General features: G+C 44.9%; 1 protein-coding gene across 1 annotated transcript in view; it reads right to left on the bottom strand.

Annotated features, from left to right (window-relative positions):
* TSPAN7 (tetraspanin 7) overlaps positions 1 to 24,854 on the bottom strand; it is a 115,104-nt gene that overhangs the window by 22,219 nt on the left and 68,031 nt on the right. The gene's annotated exons all lie outside the window — the stretch shown is intronic.

Below are 24,854 nucleotides of genomic sequence, written 5' to 3' on the forward strand. Positions count from 1 at the left end.
AGCATGTTTTAAGGATATCCTATGTGATGTTTTAAAGAACACAGTGGTTTTCTTTGACCGCAATCACAAACATCTCTACAAAAGCAAAATACTCAACAAAATACTTTTGAATCCCTACTGACGCGCTGCCATATTTACAATACTCTATTCACTATAAAACAACAGAAGAATCTGAACAGTTCCTGGAATTAGACTGTAATACGATTTGTCTAATTCTGCTGATCTGTCGGAAGGAAATCCCCATGGCATGTCTAAACCGTAGAACCCTGCATGGGTCAGGCCCTTCCTTCGGGGGATGGACCTGGGGCCGCACACCAAGCCGTACACTTCATCCCCTGCAGGCCACACACCCACCAGCTTCAGCTGCTGAAGCCAGTGGTTGACTTTGTGTCTCTTATCTCCCCGGTCTGTCCCTCCTTCAGTTTACCAATAGCTCAGCAACTCACCTGAACTGACACCCCTCCAATGGCCACCACTTCTGACATCTTAAGAGGCTTGAGAGAAGCCAGGGTGTCCAAGGAAGCCCTTTCCCAGTTTTGTCCCACCCTGTCACCCAACGTCCCATACCAAATGCCTCCGCTCCCTGTCCAGCCTGCCCATTCAAGTGAGGAGGCAAGATGAGAAACTGGAGAACACCTGTATGACACAAATCAACGCCCACCTCTCCAAGGTTTCCCCTGTCAATCAACACACTGGTCCGTCATGTCTATAAGTGAACACCACCAAATAGATGCTACACGAGGAAACATCTGGCCGGGCCAGCAAAGATGCCTAGGACTTTCTCTTTTTACACTTCCTTCTGCAGTTTGGAGCCATCAAGCTCCACCATCAGATAGTTCCTCTGCGCAGAAAAAAGAACAGACCCTCCTCCAACTTCCCCCACATCAGCTGAGAGTGGGCTCCACCTGTCTGGGGGATGGGATCAGTGGAAACAAGAGTTTGGTGAAACTTTTCTACCCCCACCCCGACAGCCTCTGTACGTTGTAGAACCATCACCGTGAAAAACAGAAGTAAAAGCTTTAAATCGATGGAGGAACTTGTGCTACTTTTATAAGGCAAAGGTGAAGGAATGAGATGCAATCTTGAGGAGAAAGCATTTGACATTAATATTTGGGAGAAAGTAGCTCGGTGGAGGTCTACCGTCTTTGAAAAGTCAAAATGGGGATGGCCTTCGTGACTAAAAAACCAAGAACTCATTTGTTGCCAAGAGTTCCAAGTCCTCTACTGACACCTGGTGGTCGCTATAGAAAGTACCTCCCTTGAACACCTTTTCTGGCATACTCTTCCAAATGGAAACAAAATACTTTTCACCCACTAGAATAAAAATTTAAGATTCAACTCTCCACTTGTTTGGGGTAAGAATGCGGCGAACATAAGTTAGGTAGAAAGGACAGCGCCTGAGCTATCTTTTACTACTTGACGCTTAGCGCGGTGCCACGCACAGAGTAAATGCTTAATATTCATTTCATTTCATTTCTCTGGGTCTTAGAACCTCTATTTAATAAAACAGTCTTTCAAATGCCAAATACTCAGAAAACTTCTCCATCAGGTAAATGCTGAGAGGTCACTTAAAATGAAACCAAAGAGAATCTTTCTCCCCTATGTCCCTCTCTGGCATTATCTGCCTAGAACTGTAAGTATTACAATGTAAGTGTAGTGAACAAAACCCCAAAAATCAGTTAAACTAGTCATTGTTTAGGGTGAATATAAGCCTCATCCAGACACCTGGGGTTTCATGCGATTGCCTCCAAAGATTCAGTAACCCTCCGGACATTCACCGAGTAGCGGCATTCTATACACCAGTATTGCCAATCATTTTTGGAATGCGATTGCTTTAATGAAAGTGTATGCTGCTCACCAAGTATAAGAGTCTGATATTATATTTCTGTGGCCAATGATTTCATGAAGTTCACTTACTACCTTAACAAATATTACATGCAGTATGTCAAAGTTGACACAAATCAGGATTAAGGCAAATAGTATTAGCATTTTTATTCCTTTTCTTTCAAAAAAATCATTTCTCCAAATTGAGCTATTGGTTTGAGTTTGAAACCTCTCCTCATAAAGCACAGAGCCTATACTATAAACTTGTTAAAATTTTCATATCATGTAAATTACACTTTTTTTTTTTTTTTTTTTTTTGCAGAAAGACAATTTTTACAGACCTCAAGGATGCCTCTTAAAGATTGCCAATGGGCGCAAACCAGGACAACACCGTGGGCACCATATTGCATGGGAGAAAAGCCATCCAACATTTTGACCTTGACCACGTCAGTCATCCTCTAAGGAACTCCACCTCTGAAATGAGGTGGAAACTGGGATAGACAGGCCCCTTCCAGCACCTGTGTTCTAGGAATATAAAAACCACTCAGAGAGGAACGCCCTTCTCCAGCGTTGCTTCTCTCGTACTTGAACATTCCTGATGGACCAGCTGTGTGTTTGGAAGCCCGAACCCCACATGTGCAGGTTCTCCTGCGCACACCAAACCCACCCCTTCAGCCTCATCCCCCTCACTAGTCTTCGTGGACTCTATGGACTTCCAGGAGAACCGAGCTGCTCTTTGGGAGCTTCCCATACTTTCCTGCTTCTCCACCTTTGCTCATGATGGTCCTCTTACCCAGAATTCTTACCCTTCCTATCCCTACCCGTCTATACCCTAAATACTCCGGGTATACTGTATGCGCTCCCCCCAGCCTCCTTCAACAGAACTTGCTCCGCAGGGTGCCACCATCGTGCACCCTATCCCCCGCCCATGCGCATCCAGGACTGTGATCCCCTTGAGGGCAGGAGCTGGGGGCCTTGCATACAGTCAATGTGCAGTACCTGTCTGCCGAGTGAACAAATCAGCATCTGGCTGCGGAGTTAAGGGGGAAGGTGTTTCCTGTTAGCCATCCGCCTGCTCTACCGTCTGAACATCTCTGAGCAACTATTAGAAATGGTGGAATGCCAGTGTGAGCACGCGTTGTCATCTGGGGAAATAACAATGTTAAGGAGAAAGAGGAAATGAATAAATAGACAAAGAGGAAAAGGTTGGGCTGTGGAGCAGCCTGAAGCGAGTAAAACTGCAAACCGTATTTGGTGATGGTAGTGGTGGTGGACTTGCGGTGAGTCTTGGAAGAAACTGCCAGGCAGTTGAAGGAAAAAGCTCTAAGCAAAGGGCTAAAGATCATAAAACACAATAAACTAGTGCTCACTCACATTTTTCCTACTATAATAATGCTTCTTATTAAGGGTAAGAAACATACAAAGGCGAGCCAAAGACAAAAGTCGTGGTCTATAGGACTTTTTTCCTTGGTTTCCCCCCCCTTTTTTTGAAAGAATTTTATGTTTTTAGAGCAGTTAGGTTTATAACAAAATTGAAAAGGAGGTACAGAGATTTCCCAACATTTCCTGCCCCTCCACACATATAGCCTCCCCATTATCAACATCACTCCTCAGAATGGCACATTTTTTATCTTGGTTCCTGTTTACACGCACAGAAACACTCACCCATCCACGTGCCTTTACCAGCACCCACAAAGTGAAAAGCAAAAGACGAGTTCTCTTGACATCTGCCTTCTGCTCTGGGGTGCGGTGAGTGGGTTCAGAGCTCACCAAAATAATTTTGTGTCTGAGCTCTTCAGCGACCTCAAATTCCGAAATCAATCAGTGTGTCACTGATTTGGCTTTCTCATGCAAGTTTTGCTTCTTTCTCAGAAGAATCAATTAGCCAGCAGCCAAGAGCGTGGCTGAGGAGGGGACAGATCGGAGAATATAGATAAACCATGTGAGGTGGCCCGGTGAAGGCCCCACCACCTTACTGCCCCCATATCAACCACAGGCCAGGAGGGCAGGCTCGGTGCCCACCAGCACTAACCAGGCTGAGGCTCTCAGTCTCTCTTTGCTCCCAGCATCTCATGATGGCTCGACATTTTCTGCACGCTTACAGCGCAGCTCACAGTGTGTGTGTGGGGGGGGCGGGGGGCACATTACCTCCAGCTACTACTAATTTAGACTTGGTGAGGAGGCTGAAGAAATGATAACGGTTGCATCAGAAAAGGCAGATCAGAACTAAAAAAGCTTTAGTGTGATAGCTCACATTACTTGAAAATTGCACTAAAAGAAAACTACAGGTAGGTTTGCCACTGTACCAAGGGGTGTCTGAGGTGCTATGGAAGAGACTGACCGAGGTTTACATTCATCCTGAAGTGGATGCTGGGGGAGCAGGTGGCAGAGATAAACGAGTCCCCTGCTCCTGCCAGGTCAGCGCCGCTAATGCTGGGAAGTCGCCCTACTGTCCCTACAGCGTCCTGATCCTCAGAGAAGGGGGGTGTATAGCATTTCCATCTTTCTCACACGCCCAGAGACATTTCCTTGAGCCACTCCCTTTTCTGCACACAGACCATACCCCCTCAGATTAAACTGCAGCAGCTCCTCTGGGGCCCATGACAGGCTGTGCCAGGTTTGGGTCTGATAGAGTACAGTACACATACTCTTTTTTTTTTTTCCCCTTTAACTGCGTCATACACTAAATAGGAACTTGTGGCATCATTAGAATAACGTGCAGACATTCATGTAGAAAGTGGGGCTCATGAGCCATGTGTTATGCAATTAAGGGAAAAAAGATAACAGAAAATGGAATTATAGAAGCACAAGCTATTGAGAAGATGTCCCCTTCTCTAAGAAGCCATCTGAGAGAGAAAGCACAGGCTCTAAAACCAGCTGAAAGGAACACGCAGAAGAGACTGGAGGCAGAAATCACAGTTAGATAGCCATTTTAGGTGGAAGCCGCAATTCAATTATCCCAGAGGTCTACAGGTTAATTCACTCTCAGCCACTACACAGAGATAGTGGGAAATATCCTTCCCCCATTCCAGATGGCTCTATAACTCAGAAAAAAATGCCTGCCACAGAAACTCCATACACATCATCAATAATTAAAACACAGGTCCTTAGAAGTTCGATTTTAAGAGAAAAGGCAGTCAACAAGCTATGCTTTCAGCTCGTCCGTACGGGGAGCGTGTATTTGGAGGGGACGGCAAGGGAGGGCATGTCTGTGCACAGTGCTCTGACCTGATTTTATAAAGACGGATAAAGCAACCAGAAAGGCATAGAAACCAGCAGCTTCCAGAATCTCATGGTCTTCTCTTTAAACTTGAAGAAGTAACAGTGTGAATCTGTCATATTTACAACTTAAGATTTTATTACGAATTATTTGTGTAAATAGTTAATGCTTTAAAATAGACTAAGAACCTTCAGTTGCAGTTTTGTCGCTAGTAAGCTGTGTGACTTTGGGAAGATCGCCTAACCTTTCTGGGCCTCGGTTCCCCCTTCAGTAAGATCAGGAGGTGGGAAATCCTGACTTCCAGCGCTTCCTGCAGTAACAGCGTTTTGATACAACAAATCTTAATTTCAAACTTGACCTCCGTATTCCCTCTGAAATACTTATAGACGTACCAAAGTTTATTCGGTCCTCCCTGTGACTGACAAACTGTCACCAGCGGGAACAGGAAAGTCGGCTCATTTTGGGACTTGAAGCCAGCTTTCCAAGGTGACAAGTGGTTGCTGGGGAAGAGAAAGGGGGTCACGTGCTGTAGTTTTACACAGACATCCAAAAATGCATAAGTTCGCTGGCACAACAGCAAGCTTTACTTTCTCTATGAAGATGACACTGTCATCTTAAGAGCAACAAGACATATGCTTTGCACTGTTTCTTTCTAGGCAAGTATGTTAGCCAGTTTGATCCTTTTGCCCTGTCACTCTTCTGTCTATGTGTGTGGGTATGTGTGTATGTGCGTGGAAGGGGACACATATTACACAGCATGGTGGGGAGGCTAGCGGTATCAGTAAGAAAGAGGTGGGGAAGTTGAGAAGAGGAAGAGAATTGAGATGCTCTTAAAAGCTGACTTGTTAAAATGGAGTTGGAGAACCGACAGGAAACCCAGAGGCCATCTGGTCCAGGCCCTGTTTTCTTCTGGGCTGGGGCTGACCAAACACCCCAGAGGCAGCACGTTCAGAAGGCAGTTGTGGAGGTGGGACTGGAGTTCCGGAGCGAGTCAGAGCTGCAGGTGAGGACTGAGGCCAGAGGTGACAGCGAGGGAGGAACGTGTCTCAGGAAGCAGAAGCAGGAACAGCGGGAAGGACAAGGGCTAAGGCTTGAGGAAGACAGTCACTCCGATGCGGGAGGACAATGCTAGGAGACGAGGAGCAGCGAGGAGACGCAGAGCAGAGTGGACACGTCTGTGAAGGTAGCCGCCCAGAGAAGAAGTAGGAAACATGGAAGAAAGACACATTTTTCTCCTCTAAAGACTCATGGGAAACAAAATCCCAGCACAGTTCACTGACCCCAGGTGCGCCCATGAGCAGACAGGACAGTCTTTATATATACACCCAGTAAAGCCCACTGAGATTATATTTTGTATTTAAATATTATTTCATCCTGTAGCCAATTCATGGAATTTCAATTCCAGGAGCGAGGTCATGAGCCTAGAGTGATGGGGCACAAACTCGAGGTTCTATTTGGATTTCATCAGTGACCATACAGCTAGGGTCAGAAGTGCAGATTGTCTATCGTATCATAGATGCTTTTGAAATATGAAAAGGGCTTTGAACAGCACCGTGAGAAGTCCGGAATTCCAGCTCTGGCTGTGGACCCCTCACAGGCGCTCCTTCACTTGTGTGGTGAAGCAGCTGATCACTTCATAGGAAACGGCTGCAGGGATGTTTTCAGTCCAGCAAACAATGCTTCCTTCTCCCAGATGGCTTATATTTGCATCCACCCTCTTGGACCAGTCAAGTCGTATATCTGCGCTTTAGTTCTTCATCTGCGAAATGACAGGACGGACCCCGGTGATGTCTACAGGAGTCCTTCCCAGCTAAAGTTGTATGTGTTACTTTGAATTGCCCAGAGGTCCTCAGAGGGGCCAAGATCAAGCCCAACTGTTAGCTAGGATGCAGACCACACTGGTCAATGGCTTTTACCAAGGGCCGGTGCTGGCTGGATTCCATGCTCAGCCTGGGGGAGTCCAGCTGGGCTTGGCCGGAGACTGAATAATCTCTAATGTCCTAGGGGCCCAGGAAGTGGTAGAAACTGATCAATATGGCGACAGCACTTTTCTGAATCAAAAACTGGGTCTGAAAATAGTAGAGACGTTTGAAAGAGGCCTATTGCAGAAAATCAGGGCTGTGCAGCTGCTAAAGTCATAATAAAGACCACTTTATCAAAATAGCCTTTTACTACTTGAATAATGAAACCGCTTCGAATGCGGCCCAAGCAGTTCCACCTTATACTTAATTCCATTATTCAACAAAGGGTCACAGGAAATTTCCAAACATGTTATTAGGGACTCTGTGAATCCCATCAGGAAATGAGAAAGAATGGGCAGCCCTGAATTGGTTTCACATTTCCTGTGTATTATTCTAAAAGATTCTGGACTTTAGGTCTCCTCCCTCTTAAACAAATCCCTAAAGTAAGGCCCCAGAATTAAAAAAAAATTCACTCCATGTTTATTAGCACATTGAGAAATGTTCCATTATATCAGGGAGAAATTTTAAGACGGCAGCTTTTTCTGAGCCTGTTGGCATTACTTGTTATTTCTAAGTATTGTTGAGTTCTCCTTGAAAATGTTTAAAACAGGACTTAGTTTTTGATTTACACTAAAAGGGAAAAGTGAGCACAGCGGAGGGGCTAAGACTGTCTCGATGTAGTTCACACCTCTGGTTTCACCAATGACCCAGATATATAAATAGATGGCATATAGACGAATGCCTGTTAGGAATTGGGGCCAGCAAAGCCACTTATGAGGAGATTTATGTACTTAGAAATCAGGACCAGCTGCAGTGGCTAAAGTGACAGAAGCTTAATGTTTGGGGGAGTCCCTGTATGCCACACCTCCTCTGTGGAAGCCCCAAGTTGATCTCACTCGTATTTAAAATCCGTCGGCCCAGTTAACACACACAAAGGCGGGTGAGTGGCAGGAGCACCAAGCCTTAGCACCCTCAGCAGGGGCCAAACGACTGAAGGCAGAGCTGTGGGGAGAAACCACTTCCCTTCCTTCCATTCCTCACGTGACGGAGGACTGGATCCGCACTCTGAAAAGATGAATCCAATTCCACGCTAATAAGAAAAGATATTTTTAAAGAAGTTTGTGTCTGGGTCAGCTTATAAACAAGAGCTCCAAGTCTATTACTGATGCGTGTTGACAGACAGTTTGTGCCGACCACACATTTCTCCTGCCCTGTATTGTTAACTGTGTGTATCAAGATTTGAAGAGCCTTGTGGGAGGAAAAAAGGTCTTTAACCTCCTTTGTCTCCACCAGAGCCTCACCCACATCCTGTGCCTGATTTTCCCAGACAACATGTCATTCAGACGTTCTGTCCTGATACCCATGTAAGCAGAATCACTGCTTGTCTGGCTATGAATCTCAATATTTAACTGGAAAGCCAGTCACTGTGCCTGTAATGAACACACAGGGGAGCTCAGTAAATGCAGAACGGACCTTAGTGGTGCTCTCTTCTCCAAATTCAGCTCCCTTACAGTGGCCGTGTCCTTGGGAATCACTGGACGGGAGTGAGTGTGGATAAACTAGTCCTAACAATGACTCCACAAACGGGACCCGGAACGCCCGTCTGTGACTGAGCCATACACGTCTCGCTTGGGATTATGCTGTTGAACAGATTTAGCTCTCTAGGAGTTCCATTCTTTTCAAAAGGGAAAATGTTCTTTGCCTAATGCCTACATAGGATTATCATCTTCAAAATACGAAAACCAAAACCCTAGTTCTCCATATATACCTATATATACCTTATACACACATGTGTAAAGTAAACAAGGAGCTAGAACTCAGACGGTGAAGAAATCCCTGAAGGCCTGTGCTCTGTCTGGCTGTGTGTTGATCAGGGTGAGGAGGTAGGGTGTCTGGGGGAACTTACGCTTCTCTGCAGGTGAAACTGGGGCTGGTAAGACATAATGAGAGAGAGGATCTATTAATGAGTAAACAAAAAAAAAGGGTAAAAAAATGAGTAAAATGAGTGAAAAACTTAAATGAGTAAAATGAGTTTAAATGAGTGGAAAAAAATTATTAAATTAGTAAAAAAAAAAATCTGTGGCAGAAACATGCCCACAATATTCAATGAGATTCTTACATGAACAGTGAGGCGGTGCTCTCCCTTCAGTGGTCATAACTTTCTCCTGAGATGATTTACGGGAGGGAAAAAACAACATTTCTATTAGGGATGGAATTAACATTCCTCTCAACCTTCAGATATCCACACTGCACACATGTGTGATAGTGCCACCCAAAAAGACGCACAGAGAAAAGTCAGAAGTCTAATACTATCAGGGTGTTGTGGAGGGGGGAGTGACTTTAGGTAACACAAGTTCTTGACAAAAAAAAAAAAATCAGCTATTACAGAAAAGCACTGTGAAGACACTTTGCCCACCATCACCTGGGCAAAGCAGCCATCTCTGCCTTCTCTCCCTGCCTCCATCTTTGCTCATTACAGATCTCAGTTTTTCAACATATTTCACATGTCAGTTTTAGAAAACAAACCCAAATACACCCCAGTGAGTAGCATTACTTTTAACCCAGGCAGGGTGATCCTTTCAAACCTAAGTCCAACAACATGACTCCTTTGCTCAAGTGTCTTCCACACATTCCCACTCTCAGAGTGAAAGCCAATGTTCTCACCCTGGCCGGCAAGGCTCTACTTGACCTGCACTGCTCAAGAGTTCTCTGATGTGACCTCCCCTGGCTCCCCCCCGTGCTTACTAGGCTCCAGGAGCATGCAAAAGGAAGAAGTGAGCACGCCGGAGGGGTTAAGACTGTCTCGATGTAGTTCACACCTCCGGTTTCACTGATGACCTAGTCTTTGGCCAATTCACTTCTTATCCAGCATATTGCTTCATAAATATCTCCTTCTGACCACAACGGGGACTAAATGAGAACGTGTGGAATAGTTCCGTCTAATCCATCACCACTAATGGAAACATAATTCGAAGCTCTAACATCCTGTAACTCCATGAGGTCTCTAATTGATGGTTAGGAGTCAAGAATGAGCAGTGCTTATACCAGCAAGATTTCTCTTTTAAAAAATGTACTACGGCAGGGGGCCGGAGGGGGGCAGCACTTACTATGTGCTGGGCACTGGGCTAAGTGCTTTAATGCTTTATCTAGCTCAATCCTCCTAATAACCCTACGAAACTTGCTCGAGGTCATCACCACTAAGTGGCAGAGTAGGTACTCAAAGCCCCAGTCCTCAACCACTGCCTTCCTCTCGCATCCTCTTAAGTAACCAGCCCTGGAGAAGGTTCTTTCTCTCCAACCCTCTACTCCTAATTCTTCTACAAGAAAGCTCAGAAGCCAGTGTCATCCATCCTGGCACCAATGCCAGGTGGATTCTCAACCCTGAGAATCTGGATGCCACAACTAAAAAATAAAATCTGCAGGCGTGGTCACCGATTTATTTATTTTAAAATGCTATCCATTATTTCTCCCCTTTCAAGCAGGAAAATCTACAGAAACGGAAACATGTTCTGCTCCAAGCTACAGCTTAATACTTTAAAAACCAGGGATGGAGAATAAATATCCTAATGTATATATTGTGATGAATTAGAAAGGTTAAATATCACAAATCCCAGACACAAATCTAACACAAGGACCAATCTCAAGAATGAGTAAAGCTTGACATACAAACAGGAAATTGTAGCATGTTCTAGGGAAAGTTTAGAGGTACTCTGGGTTTGGTCTTGAGAAGAGAAACAAGAAGCCATGGCTGAAATATATATGAGGAGAACCCACTCTGAAGCTGTGGAATGATTGGACTTTCAAAGTAGCTCTGACCCAAAGCGCTGGGCTGAGTCACCAGCTAAAGGCAGCGGCATCCTGCCTGCCTGCCCCGCAGCCCGGAAAGGGGATGCGATCGATCAGTCCTTCACGAACTCCGGGCGCAGACCGGCAACACAGTTAACTGTGTGTGTATGTGCCTATGATAAACGGCATTTATTGAGCAGTACTGGGCTCTCTTTATGCTTCGTCACATTTCTTGTTCATCTCTTTCGCAGATGAAAAACAGGCTTTGAAAACTGAGGTTTTTGAAAGGTCAGGCAACGTGCTCAAAGTCACAAAGCTAGTAAGTGGTACAGCCCAGGGTTAAATTCATCTCCATCTGCCTCCAAGGCAGTTTCCCCAGCCATGGTGATCTCTGCCTCCTGTGGCAGTGCGAGCCAAGCGGGCCAGCTTCCAGGGCCGTGGTCCCCTTGGCCCAAAATTATCCAGTCCCTGGCCCTCCCCTCCAGGTGGCTGAGTGATGGGATGAGAAGCCTGGTTTTTCTTATACCACCTCAGTGCTTGTTAAGAGTGAGTTATGAGAAAATCAGCCCTCTGAACCAATTTCCATGAGTTTTTAAGGCAGTTTCTAGTGTTCAACATGCAGGAAACATGTGTGGAACTCAGAATGCATTTTCTTTCAGAAACAGTGTTAGATACGATGCCTGTGTTCCTAGGCCAGTCCTCAAAGGTCTATATTTAAGCCACTAACGGGGAAAGTTACAGGAAAACAGATTCTTGTCTCAGTCCAAGGAAGAACCTTCTAATAGTACGCATTGCCTCAGATGGAGTGGGTTGCCTTAGGACGTGTGACAACAGAAGGTAAACAGCTTTCTGGGCATTTCCACAGGGTCTCCAGAGGCCACCATGAGACAGAAGTGCCAAGGAAGGGGAGCCAGCAGGAAAGGCAGAATTGCCAGAAAAAAGTCATTCTGATCCTGACTGTTGCCCTGGAAGCCGTGTGCTTTTCCGGCCAATCATCTCCCTGGATTTTCACACATGAATCAATAGGACCTTCAGCAACGCAGGAACCAGGCAAACCGTTTTTCCTAGACTCCAAGCAACTAAAATGAGCTGTGTTCTTTAAGCGGGGAGATGGCACCTGGAGGAACGTCTTGCTCTGTAATTATAATCCCTGCCCCTTCCCCAGGCAAATACGTCCCCTCTCCGCCATGTCACGCCGGAGTCAGAAATCCTGGCTGACTTTCAGAATCAAAGAAGCTGGTTAAAGATAAATTTACAAAAGCTACAGAGGCAACCTGCATGCTTTTCACATATAGACAAAGATTCTTTCAAAAAACCCGACATATATTGGAGGTAAAAAAAAGAGTCTAATAAGGTCCTATTAGTAACAGTATACTGCGCCAGAAATCGCTTCTCTGTGAAACAATTACTGAGCTCCTCAGAAGGGCTGTGCAATTAGCACTTGGTCATGACTATGGGGACAGCTACAGCTCCACTTTTTACCACTGAGGTGAAGTAGCCGCCACGGCCAAGCTCCCTCCCGTGTGGAGCGCACTGCTTGTGTCTGCTCGACCCTTCGGCCCCATCGCTGCCCAGCCAGGTCCCACGGGCCCTTCAAAGCACAACTACAATGCCCTCTCCACCAAGAGGCCTTTCCTGACACTCCAAGACAGTCACCATTTCATCTTCCTCTTAACGTGCATAGGATTTGTCAGATCTCTCTTATGAACAGCACTATGCCTCGCGTCCTAAGCCTTTGTGAACACCTTACTGCATCCCCCGTGACCCCCTCCCACCGGAGGAGAGGGACTGCCGGCAGTCTACCTGGTCAGCCTCATTCTCAACACTCTGTGACTGTGCAGCACCAGAAAATTTTTCTGGCAGAGCAAGTCACTGCCTCTTGAAGGAGCCCCGTATCCAGCACAACCACAGGTGAGACTGTGTTCTTAACCATACATACCCTGTGGCATCAAGCGCTTGTTTCTGATAACTAAACGTGATCATAGAGGGTGCCTGGATAGCAAATGTCTCATCTAGGGCACACTGATGGACACTCAACTTTGGCCCCAGAGGATGCTGGGAGGGCACGGCATGGGCAAAGTGGGTTGGGGGGACCTGACAAGTAAGAAGAACCGGAGACGCACCGACAGTCGGGCGTGGCACCAGCATTAAGGGTTGTTGCGTTGCTTCCACACTGTCCTTAGAAACAAATGTGACTGCTGTGGTCTTTGGCAAATCGGAAGTTCAGAAAAATACAAGTTGGTCATCAGGCGTCCCCAACTCAGAGACCACTAATATAAGTCCCCTCCTTTCCTGATAGTCACCATCAACAACTTATTTTAAAAAACAGGCTTCCCAGCAAAAAGCAGAAATCCTTCCCCACTGACAGGCAGTATTGGCTAAAAGTGACTGAAAGGGGCACATAAGGGGCTAGAACAGCAGAGCTCCCCTGTATTCCACACAAGCTAATGTGACCAAGGACACTCTTTCCTGGGCACAGGGGAAGCTACCAGACCTTACCATTTGTTCATACTCAAAGTCCAGAGCCATCTGAAGTCCCGGCACACACTGTGAGTGACTGGCTGGCAGGGTGGTCCAGCCAGCACCATGGGTATATTCTGAACTCTGAAATCAGTGGCTATTCTTAGTTTTGCTAAACTGCTCTTCCAACTCATTTGGCCTTGTGTTGTTCGACCAGAAAGTATTGCAACTGTGGACTGTGTGGCTGCAGAGAAAAGCCATACAGGCCACCTTGAGCAAAAGCGGGGGAGTTTCCTAAGGGCAACTCCAGGACAGGTGCCCGGCGAGGTGCCCTTTCCCTCCCCTACAGCGAGGGCCCTGGGATGGTCTTCTCCCGCAAATCTGCCACATTCTTCTCCATTTGTGAGGACTGGGTCTCTCTACATGATGACAAAAGCCTCCCACGAGGGCACCTTCCAATTCAAACATCCAACAGAGCCTGACGGACAGCCTTGGACACTGATTTCAAACTCATGGAGGAGAGAGTCTGAGGGGCCCATCTCAGGTCAGGGGACCTCTCTGACACAACCGGCTGTGATGGGGGCAGGACCATGTCCCCCGCCTCATCTTATCAGCAAGAGCTCGGAGAACAGCTCTGAAAAAGTCGTAAGCAGAGCAAACCGCTGGTTACCGTCCCTGCCACTGAGAGACTTGGCCAGTCCTTTCCTCTTGGAACCGAGGAGAGGGGTTGTGAGGCAGTCTACCTGCTCGGCCTCACTTTAAACACTCTGTATTCTGTGCAGCACCAGAAAAGTCTCGGGGAAGACCAAGTCACTACCTCTTGAGCAAATGCCATCATCAGCCCAAGTCTTTGCCCAGAAGAGGCCCTGGGAGAACCCCACGTGGGTATCCAGAACCAGCTCACACGAGCGCAAGTCCTGGCCTCCTGACTGGGCTGACTGGGGGGAGGGGGCAGTGCTGACAACTTCCGGGAGGCCAGACTCTTCCCTCAGCTCCTCCCCAAAACGAGACAGATTCGGTGGCAAGTGCCCTCAAATAAATAAAGACACTACCCTAACGGTGGGTATAGCTCAATGGTAGAGCGCATGCTCAGCATGCACAAGGTCCTGGGTTCAATCCCCAGTACCTCCATTAAAAATAAGTAAGTAAATAAACCTAATTACCTCCCCTACTAAGAAAAACAACAACCCCCCCCCCACCGAAAAGAAATTACAAAAAAAATAAAGACATTACCCTAAGGTGACCTGTACATTGCAGAATACACTCCGCTCTACAGCTCATTCAAAGTAGTTCTCTCTTAAATCACCCAATGGGGTTGGCGGGATCCTTTGACCACCCTCACGCCCACTCGGCGCCTTTTGCCACATCGGGTTAAATGCCACCACCCCTCTCCTGACTCGCCAGCTCAGCCGACAGTGGCTTCCACTACTGCAGCAGGGACTCCACCGACACAAGAACCAGGGCTTGGCTGTTGGGAGAGAGATGGGTAAATATGGACGATACAGTATAGGAAGAGGCGGCCCCCTGTGTCACAATGTGTTAATACAATCACTTGGGGAGAGGCAAGAGCCTGCGGCTCAAGTACATATGAAACAAACACCTTCCAAAATGCCAGAGGGTGTTAATTTTTTTTTAATTTAAGTAAATGATATAGTAAAAAAAAAAAAAAAAGCAAGCAAGTTTGAGATGGCACCAGGGGCCCTCATTACACCACGGGAATAACATAATACTGTTGATTCTTAAGTCATTTAAATTGCAAGAGCCTAAACTAATATGCAGTGACAGAAATCAGAAGAGTGACTATCCCTGGAGGGGATGACAGGCGGGGCACAAGGGGTAATGGAGATGATCTTTATCTTGACTGAGGTGTGTTTTGAGGGATGACCGCAAAACACAAGCAGAAAAAGGATGAGTGAAGACATATTATTATATAATCATTAGAGACTGCAGGAGGAAGAAAATGGCTTGTGGATTTTATGTAACAAGTAACATTAACATCTTGTCTCACGTCTGTAATGTGCTTTACAGTTTGTAAAGTATTTTCATTCAGAAAATTCCATTTGATGCTCATCATAACCCCATGAGGCCCACATAATCAACATGCCCATCTGCAATATGAAGAAGCAAGTTCAGAGACAATTAAGCGTTAACCGAAGTCCTGCGTTCTGTAAGTGACCAAGATAGAACTAAAACCCGATGCCCTGCCTCACAGGCCAAGTCCTTTTGATTATACCACATCAGGGACTTTGAAAAACTAGCTTTCTTGATACATAGTTTAATTCATTTTTTCTTGTGTATCCGATTTGTGCCTGACCTGGTTCTCCAAACTTTAAGTTCCCTTGAAAAACAAGTTTATTTAAACAACATCATCCTAACGTAAAGGAATCAGGGTTGACAATCTGCTACCAACCCCAGGACTCCATCTGTGCAGAATACCCTCCAGCTCTTCAGTTATCAACCCCTGAGAATAAAGGCTCAAAAGCAAAAGGTTAAAATAAAACCTATGCAATGAACACTGCTACAATTATGTCAAGTGGCAGATTGTAGTTTTGATCTGTCTTGAAACTTTTTAAGTGTCCAGCTTGCCGTCTGAATAGCACACACACAGTTGAGGTTAGGGACTGAGCCATCGTGCTTTATATTTCCAGTAGTAACCAGTAGGGTGCCCTACTTCGAGCACCGGCTCAGGAAATGCTTCTTTTCTCTATTGGTGCAGCCACTATGGAGGACACATGGAAGTTCCTTAAAAAGCTGAAAATAGACTTACCATGTGATCTAGCAATCCCACTCCTGGGCATATATCCAGAGAAAAATAAAATTCAAATAGACACATGCAACCCAATGTTCACAGCAGCACTATTTACGATAGCTAAGAAATGGAAGCAACCTAAATGTCCATCAACAGATGACTGGATAAAGAAGATGTGGTACATATATACAATGGAACACTACTCAGCCATAAAAAAGAATAAAATAATGCCATTTGCAGCAATATAGATGGGCCTGAAGATTGTCATTCTAAGTGAAGTGGGCCGGAAAGAGAAAGAAAAATGTCTTATGACAGCATTTATATGAGGAATCTAAAAAATAATAACAATAATAATAAGGACACAAATGAACTAATTATTATTTTGATTTCTTGAATATGTGTAAGCACATTTGACTGTCCTTTATGATTGGATTACTGCATTCTGTTGATTCTTATTTTGTAGTTGGCTTTATTCCTTTGATAACTATGTAAGTTTAAAAAGCTAAAGACCTAATCTGTTCTTAGAAACAATAATCAGTACATATATATAAACTAAAAAAAGTGCAGTCTACTGTATATATGTATTTACATGCAATATAATGTGTGTGTGCAGTCGAACTGTAATAATTCTACCTAATAAAACTGAAAAAGGGAAAAGAAAAAGAAACGCTTCTTTTCTCAATAGATTTGGTATCTTCTGGGAATTAATAGGGTTAAAAACAGAATCCCGTGACACAAAATTCTGTATTACAAAAATGCGCTTCAGGAAAACTCAGGACAAATTTACTGTGATGGTTTGTGTATTAACTGCACGCGCTCTCTCCCTTTAATCAAAGCGGGAGAATCATTTACAGAGCGTAACCAAAGGACTCGAGCTAGCAAAACCAACCTGGAGAAACTTCTGCGTTAGAACAGCAGTGAGGATAATTTTTTTTTTAATGTCTGTATTTCCAGCTGAGTGTAATGAGAAGAAAATCTCTAGTCAGGACAGCCCTTTCCAAACTTCGATGCCTGCCTTCTCGCCCAGAGCACCTGTAACTCTCCCCGAAGGTCAGATGGCTTTCAGGTTGAGTTATCTTTAAGATGCACAACAGGGCTGTTCTTTCTAAGTGGAGCACAGGGGAATGTAAGTGCTGACCTCCGCCAAGGACGATGAGCTGGGACAACCTGCTCTCTCATGACAACCTGAAGATACGAATATCCCCGAAGTAAAGATGAAAGCAATGGTGACTGTGAACTCAGTTTCTCCAGCTACACCGGTCTCTCCCATCTGGTTGCTGACATCTCATGTTAAGAACCCCCATTTTACACGCACCCGTCCCTCCTAATCCTTCTACTCTATTCCACGGCCACCTCAGGGAAAGAGTACAAACAAATGCCATCTTCACAAAATCCCACAGCTCTACATGGTAATTTGTATGAGCTGAACGGCCAAATAAAATTGACTGATGAAAGCCACAGCCACAGCCCATTGGCCACACAATCCTGCAGTTTTTTTTTCTTTTTTTTCTTTTTTTTTTTGCAGAAAGACTTTTCCCCAAGTGGTAATAACTTTCCAGGCTTCATTCAAAAATGCACCAACCCTTGCCAGATTGAAAACCAAAGTGTTAAGACTGTTTGACCAATAAAAGTCTGGAACTTGTCAGGCTGGTAACCGGCTGGCAGATGATGGACCAGTAAGCACTCTGACTTAAGTGTAAACTAGGCAGACACCAAAAAAATCAACCCTCCACTTCCGAGTTCTTCCCGTATAAAATGACTTTACTTCATTATTTCATAGGGTTAATGAGTGGTTTTAATAGATAATATGTCTAATGTACTCAGCAGCCAGTCAGGCTTGATAAGCAGGAAATGTTACACAAAAATTGTGGGGATCCATTGTTACTTTATTGGTAATATTGATACTACTCAGCTCGTCCAGATTATTTCCACAGCCATGATGCTACCAAGAAGCTGCACTGCCTAGAATCCTTTTATGTCCTGAATCGCTTCTTGGAGGAGTCTTTCATTCTGAGACGCATCTAGACAGGAATCCAGAGGTCTGCTCCGGCTTTTAGGAAGAATAAACCATATTGTTTTGCAGCTAGACAACACCCTTCTCCTTACTTTGCACAGCTATTTCCGCCTTCTCAAGAAAAAGCTTGCTTTCATTCATTTTCAAATTTGTGCTAACAAGTTGTTTTGAATTGAGCTCTTGGAAGAGGCAGGGAGTCTGTCAGCTCCTTCACCTGTAGGTCGGCCTTGGGATGACTCTGTGGGGACCCTGGTCAAGGAGGTGAGACCCAGCCAGGCAACAATGGGCTTGTCAGACTAAAAGCCATCCGAGCAGGTTCAACCTGGTATTATCAGAGTCTGAGTGCAGATTAAGTTGGAGGGGGGCTTCACTAGAAACACTGACTGGATACCACATTAGAAGTCACCTACTGTCAGCAGGGAAAGAGTGAGAGGCAGGAGGCAGCAGTGGCCATGTGAACAGGCTTGCAGCAATCTACCTGGGTTAGAATAATCTTGTCTATATCACTTACCATCTGAGAGATCTTCTGCAAGTTACCCATGTGTGTGGCAAGTTACCAAGTTACCTGTAGGGTCAGGAATGATAGTACCTCCTTGACAGGGCTGATGGGAGTAGTGAGTGAGTTAAGATGGATAAAGTACTTGGACTATGACCTGGTGCATCAGGAGCGTTCAATCGATGTTAGCCATTATCTTCATCAACATCATCACTTAGTCCAACCCCCACAATTTTACAAATGAGAAGACTGAGGCCCAGAGAAGCAAAATATTTGCCCAAGACCTAAAAGAGTTTCTGGGGAAGGTGGGTAGATTTATCAGGACTATTTATAGTGATAATATTTAATTTATTCTGAAATGCAAAAATCATTAAGAAAATACAAATGACCAAAAAGGACACTTGTTAAATTATTGAAAAACCAAGCTCCGGCATACTGTATGGTTTACTTTGATGTTGGTGTGATTTCTCCCCATTCCTAATCACTGTCATGCAGCCACAAAAGGTTGGAAAAAAAGAGACGAAATATCACAGAACGCCACCAGAACAATAGTGCTGCTGCTTCTTAAATTCAAGGTCAGAAGCATCAGCACTTCCCAGCAAAACGACCCCCAAAACAGGTGACTCAGAATAATTTTAACCTATACATCACCTTGTAGAATCAAAATCTCTCTCCTGGGCATAGTTTACTGAGGTCAGTGCAGTTTGGGAAGAAGTGGGGGAATTCGGGCTCCACTAATTTTATCACACTCACTGGAGCCATCCATCCTAGACTGAGAGCAAAATTCATCCCATTGGAGTGAGAGGAGCACAGAGCATTCACGGGGTGCTATGAACTCTGGCCAGTTACCTTGTTGGTCTTTTACAGCAAAGATACCAGCCTTTCTGCCCTAACTTCTAATCTTTCACTCATTACCAACAAAGCAAAACTGGTTTAACTTCTCAATTTTCCCTCCTTAATCTATGCTTTGTCCCCTTGTCACCAAGTTCTTTCCTCTCACACCCAGCTTCCATCCCGACACATTTGCCTTCCTTAGTAAAACTGGGGAAACTCTAGTTTATTATAGGCTAAACCTTGATTCCATGTTTTGGTATGAAGTCCTTTCTCCTAAGTCTTAGCAATCTACCACATTGCTGGAAATATCCCCTCTTGTGACCTTTTTTGCATATTCTTTTATATTTGTCTGAATAAACAGCCTTGATTCTCTACCTTTGCTCATACGTTCTCTCCAACCTGAAAAGCACTCCTTCCCACTGATCAGTATTCTCTTCATCCTTAAGAGCCCAACTTGGGCCACATTTTCTCCTTGGATTTAAATCCCCTACATTTAAATCTGATGCTTAAATAATATCCAACCAACTGCAGCTCCCTGCAACCCATCAGACCATTTTGTGTCTTTGCTCATTTTCTGCCTAGACATCCCCGGACATTTTAAAGACCCTGTGGTAAGGATCCACTGTACATCTTTCCCTGACCTCCACTCTACCATTTTCTAGCAGAGGTCCCTTCCCCTTCTGTACTGCTCTTCACCATCACTTACACAGCATCGCCACATACCAGGAACTCTTATAAGAGTGTGTGTATCAACTTAGTCCTTATAACAATCCCACCTCCCATGAGGTAGATACTATTACTACTCCCCATTTTACAGATGAGGAAATGGAGGCACAGAGTGGTTAAATAAGCCACCCAAGATCACATAGCCAGTAAGTGGCAGAGTTAGGATTTGAACCCAAGCAGTAATAGTCCAGACTAAGCTTTCATCACTATCCCCCAGCTGCCTACTCGTGTATCTTTCTATCACATGATTAGCCTACATTTTAATCATTTACATGTGCACCTTCTCAGTAGGGGGAGTCTTCCTCAGGTTAAAGGTGCCATATTATTGAACCATTTATACTTTCAATGTCACAGCACTGAAGCCAACACCCTAGATTACAAAGCCACCCTATTTGCACTCATAGTGAGACGCTTCTTCCTCTGTTTCGTGTTTTAGGCCTTAGCTCTCGAAATAGATGATAGCTGGAAAATACAGACAACCTCCCAGCCATTTCTGAGTCTACCACAGTACTCAACACAGTGATGAGCAAAGGGTAATTATCCTGTAAATATCCACAGAGACTGGGTGGCTGTTTCCCCCCATGATGGTATTGTCCACTTGCCCTTACTCAGCAGCATTCTGCTGACTTCTTCAATGAGTCACCCTGAATCCTCAGTCTAGCCTTGAGACATCCTTGCCACAGCTGCCCAATTTAATGGTACCTAAACCTTGAGATGCATTCCCTTTAATCCCCAGGCATCACTGTAGACAAGGCTGAAGACAAGTTACAGATTCACTCTTGCAAAACAAATGCACACACCAGAGCATGTCAGAGACACAACAAAAGAAACTGCTAATGGCTTTGAGGGGAAAAAAAAATGTGACAAATATCGACTATAATAGGAGGAGGGCTCTTCATACCTAATAGAAATCAGTATTTTACACCTTGCAAGGAAAATTAAGGGACAGGAGCAGGATGAGGTGGCAGCTAGTTGAGAAAGACCTCACAAATCCCAAGATAAAATGCTAAGAGGGAGAAGGCATTTTTTCTGTTCTGTTCCCTTTTTAACCTCTCCTTCTACATCCCACCTCTGCCATTTTTGGTCTAAGCCGCAACCTCCAGTGTATAAAATGGAAATAATTTCCGCTCCACAGGGACACAATGGGAAATGCTCTGAAACAAAATGGGAAAGCACTGTGGACAGTACACCAAGGAAACGGCATCCCAGAGACATCCCTGCTGTGGGGCAGTGCTGGCCAGAGGATGGCTGCCTCCTTCAGAAAGGGTTTTTGGACTCCTTTCCTCATAATTAACTCTGTCAACATCACCCTGAAGGTAAAAATAAGCCAGAACTTAGGTTCAGCAAGTTAAGAAGGAAGTACACGCTTTCATGAGGGCAGTTGCCTTATTAGGTTCTTAGACTTTTCTTTCTTCTTCAGCTCCAAACAAACATCTGGAAGGAACAAACCTTCACCTGAGAAAGTCCAAAGCCTCTCTTTAGAATTGCAGACAGAAGAAGTCCTTGGAGAGGGCGCTGCACTCTGAGCATCAATTGTGCTGTGAACATATCTGAGACCTCTCGCTGGGAGGGCGTGCACTAGTCTCCAAGGCTGAGAATTGGTGCGCAAATCCTGGAGCATGAAGACTGAGCGAAGGCTTTGCCTTGTATCTGGCCAGACACAAAGCCCAGCTCCCATGACTAGCTAACGTGTGACCTTGGGCAAAGCCTCCCTCATCTCCTGTGTCAAATGGGGATCACACACTTCTCTCATGGACGCCTAGTTAGGAGTCCGTGAAATACAGCTCAAGTGCTTAGGGCCGCGCCTAAAACCTAGAAAGGGCTCAATAAATGTCCTGCTCACTGCTGTAACTTAACTTCCAAAGCAGAATCAGCCTCAACTCACGGGCAGGTGTCTCCTACTTAATGTAATTCAAGAAGCGTGAGGTGGGCTTCTGCTCTCATTGCTCCTTCCCATATAAAGGTCAACAGTCCCTGAAATGTCACTTTAAAAGGCATATTTCATAGTTAAAATTTTAGCAGGAGGAGAGAAAAATACCCTTAACCGGCAATAAAATAGCAATTCATCTCAAAGTGTAAGTGCTTTAATCAAGTCAGCCTTGGCAAAGGGGTGGGGAAAGCCTGTTCAGGAAGACACTAACTGAAAGCCTCTCTCTTATCCTACAAGGAAAATTCCAGGGCTTCTCCCTGAACAGCAAATGCTGTGGACAAAGAGCTTTGGGGTAAGGTGGGCCTGAGTTCAATTCCAGCAGCTTCGTCAGATAGGGATCGTTGTCACCTTGAGCACCACCTTGCTAAGCCCGTTTCCATATCTATAAAAGCAGAGATAAGATGCAATCTTGGGAATTGCCCATTTGTTCCCAGAGTTTGCTGTTAAGCTATTTATGAGTTTTCAGAGGGGGTAGGGAGGAAGCCAGGAAGAGTAGAAACATGTTGAATGTGGAACCTGGCACAATCCAGGGGCTCAAGAAATGTTAGTTTCCCTTCCCCTACAAGGGAAGCTGTCTAGACATCCAATTCTGGTAAATCAAGTTTCAATTATCCTGTAAAATGCAAAGAAAATCCAATTTTGATACTAGCCCATTTTGGAGGGGGTAGGTAATTAGGTTTATTTATTTTAATGGAGCTGCCGGGGATTGAACCCAGGACCTTGTGCATGCTAAGAACATACTCTACCACTGAGCCTCCCCTCTGATACTAGCCCATTTTAAACCTACTTCTCTTTTTCCTGGCTTCCTCCTCATCCCCTTTCAAAACTCATGAGGGCATCTAACAGCAAAAAAAAAAAAAAAAGGAACAGATCTGTTGTAGCTTAAAACTGTGCGTACACTTTCAAAAAGCCTATCCCATTGTGGCTGAAGTTCTGAAAAGAATCGCTCTGACAAATACAGTCACAATCAGAAAACAAATGACTGTCATATAAAATTACCTCATAATGATTACTGTGCAGGTGAAGGAAAATATTCTCATCCCTCAATAACAAGAATCATTGCTCAGAGACGAAGGAAAGGCGGGGCCTGAACTTGAAATTGCCAAAGCAGACCCCACCGATGAAGACAGTGGGTACTTCCTCACCAAATCCAAAGCAGCAGCAATACAACCATCCACTGAGAACTGCAATCTAAGGACAGATAATACTCACATCTGACAACAATAAGCCAATACGCAGCAGAATGTGACATGTCACAAGAGGGACAACCATGTGCCACGTGGGTACAGCAAACAGGAAATCACTTCGTGAAACTTAACATTCAGACTAGAGCCAGCCAGATGGAAGAGATCCTGCCGGCTGGGGATGGCCAGGGGAGAACATTCCAGGCAGAAGGGAGCATACCCTCAGCATAAAGAGGCCACCCCCTCCCCATGCTGGGTTCTGGGTACACATGCTGGACTCACTGGTATCCCTTGTCTTCCACTTAGGTATACAACCTTGGGTAAGTTCTTTTAATTTCCCTGAGACCCAGTTTTCCTTCTCCTCAAAGGGGATGATGATAGCCACCCGCGAGAGGGCTGGTAAGTGGATCAGATGAGCTGATGTAAACTAAACCACTTAGGCCCAGGCCTAACCATCAATGCCCAATAAACTGTGGCTGCTGCTCTCCTCATTCTTCTAAAGACTAAATAAATGTCTTTGCAGATGCTTTCTCGATGTGGCTCAGAGGAGCCTGCGAGAACAATTCCTTACCTATGCGGTGGGTCAGAGGCAAAGAGTGTTGTACAGATAGCTGAGTGCATTCTCCACTCACACTAGGAAGGCCCCACCTATTACAGCACGAAAACCAAAGGTACCAAAGCCCGCCCTTTCCCCAGAGAAGGTCCCCGCCTGCTGCCCGCTTTAACCTCCTGCATTCTAGGGAGAGGTGCCAATTAACCAGAGTGTACAGTGTCAGTCATACTAGGGTTCAGTGAGTTTTCTTATTAACTGAGAATTAATAGAAAGCCAATTTGTTTTAACTCTTAAAAAAAATCTTAAATCCGTGAGTCTATCCTTTGCCTCAGAGAGTGCATTGTGGCCATAATTTAATCTGTCTTTGACGATTTAAGACCTAGCAGGGCCCCAGGTCCATATAATTAAGGATGGTTCCACCCAACTGAGGCTTTGCAGAGCAGAAGCTGGGCCGACTGCAAAAGCAAGTTGATGGGAGTCGGAGACAATTTGAGACTAGTGTCAAAGTCAAGGGTTTCAGACTTGACCATGATCAATCTACATAAGAATTAAGATTTATACTGAAACCCTGTATACACAACTTAAATGAGGGTTTCTTAGAGCAGTACTCACCTGCACTCCCAGCATGCATTCTGATATTTTCTACTCTATTGAAAAATCATTCTCTAGGTAGCACTCAGGTTGTGCCCTAGACGGCCTCTTGCTCTGTGTTTTTGGACAGACGCCACATAGAGATAAGGAGATAAGTCAATACGATTTCAATTAAAAAAACAGAAGGGATAAATTGGGAGTTCGAGATTTGCAGATACTACTAACTACTATATATAAAATAGATAAACAACAAGTTTCTACTGTACAGCACAGGGGACTATAGTCAATACCTTGTAGTAACCTATAATGAGAAAGAATATGAAAAGGAATATATGTAGTACATGTATGAATGAAACATTATGCTGTACGCCAGAAATTGACACAACATTGTAAACTGACTATACTTCAATAAAAATAATTTCAAAGACAAAAAAACCCTCAGAAGATCAAAGGCTGCAGCATTTTGCTGGAGCTGGGGACTTAGAGGGGAGGGAGGTATAGCTCCCTAATGTGTAGTCCTAAGGAG

Source organism: Camelus dromedarius, chromosome X (genome assembly GCF_036321535.1).
Source record: "Camelus dromedarius isolate mCamDro1 chromosome X, mCamDro1.pat, whole genome shotgun sequence".
Taxonomy (NCBI): domain Eukaryota; kingdom Metazoa; phylum Chordata; class Mammalia; order Artiodactyla; family Camelidae; genus Camelus; species Camelus dromedarius.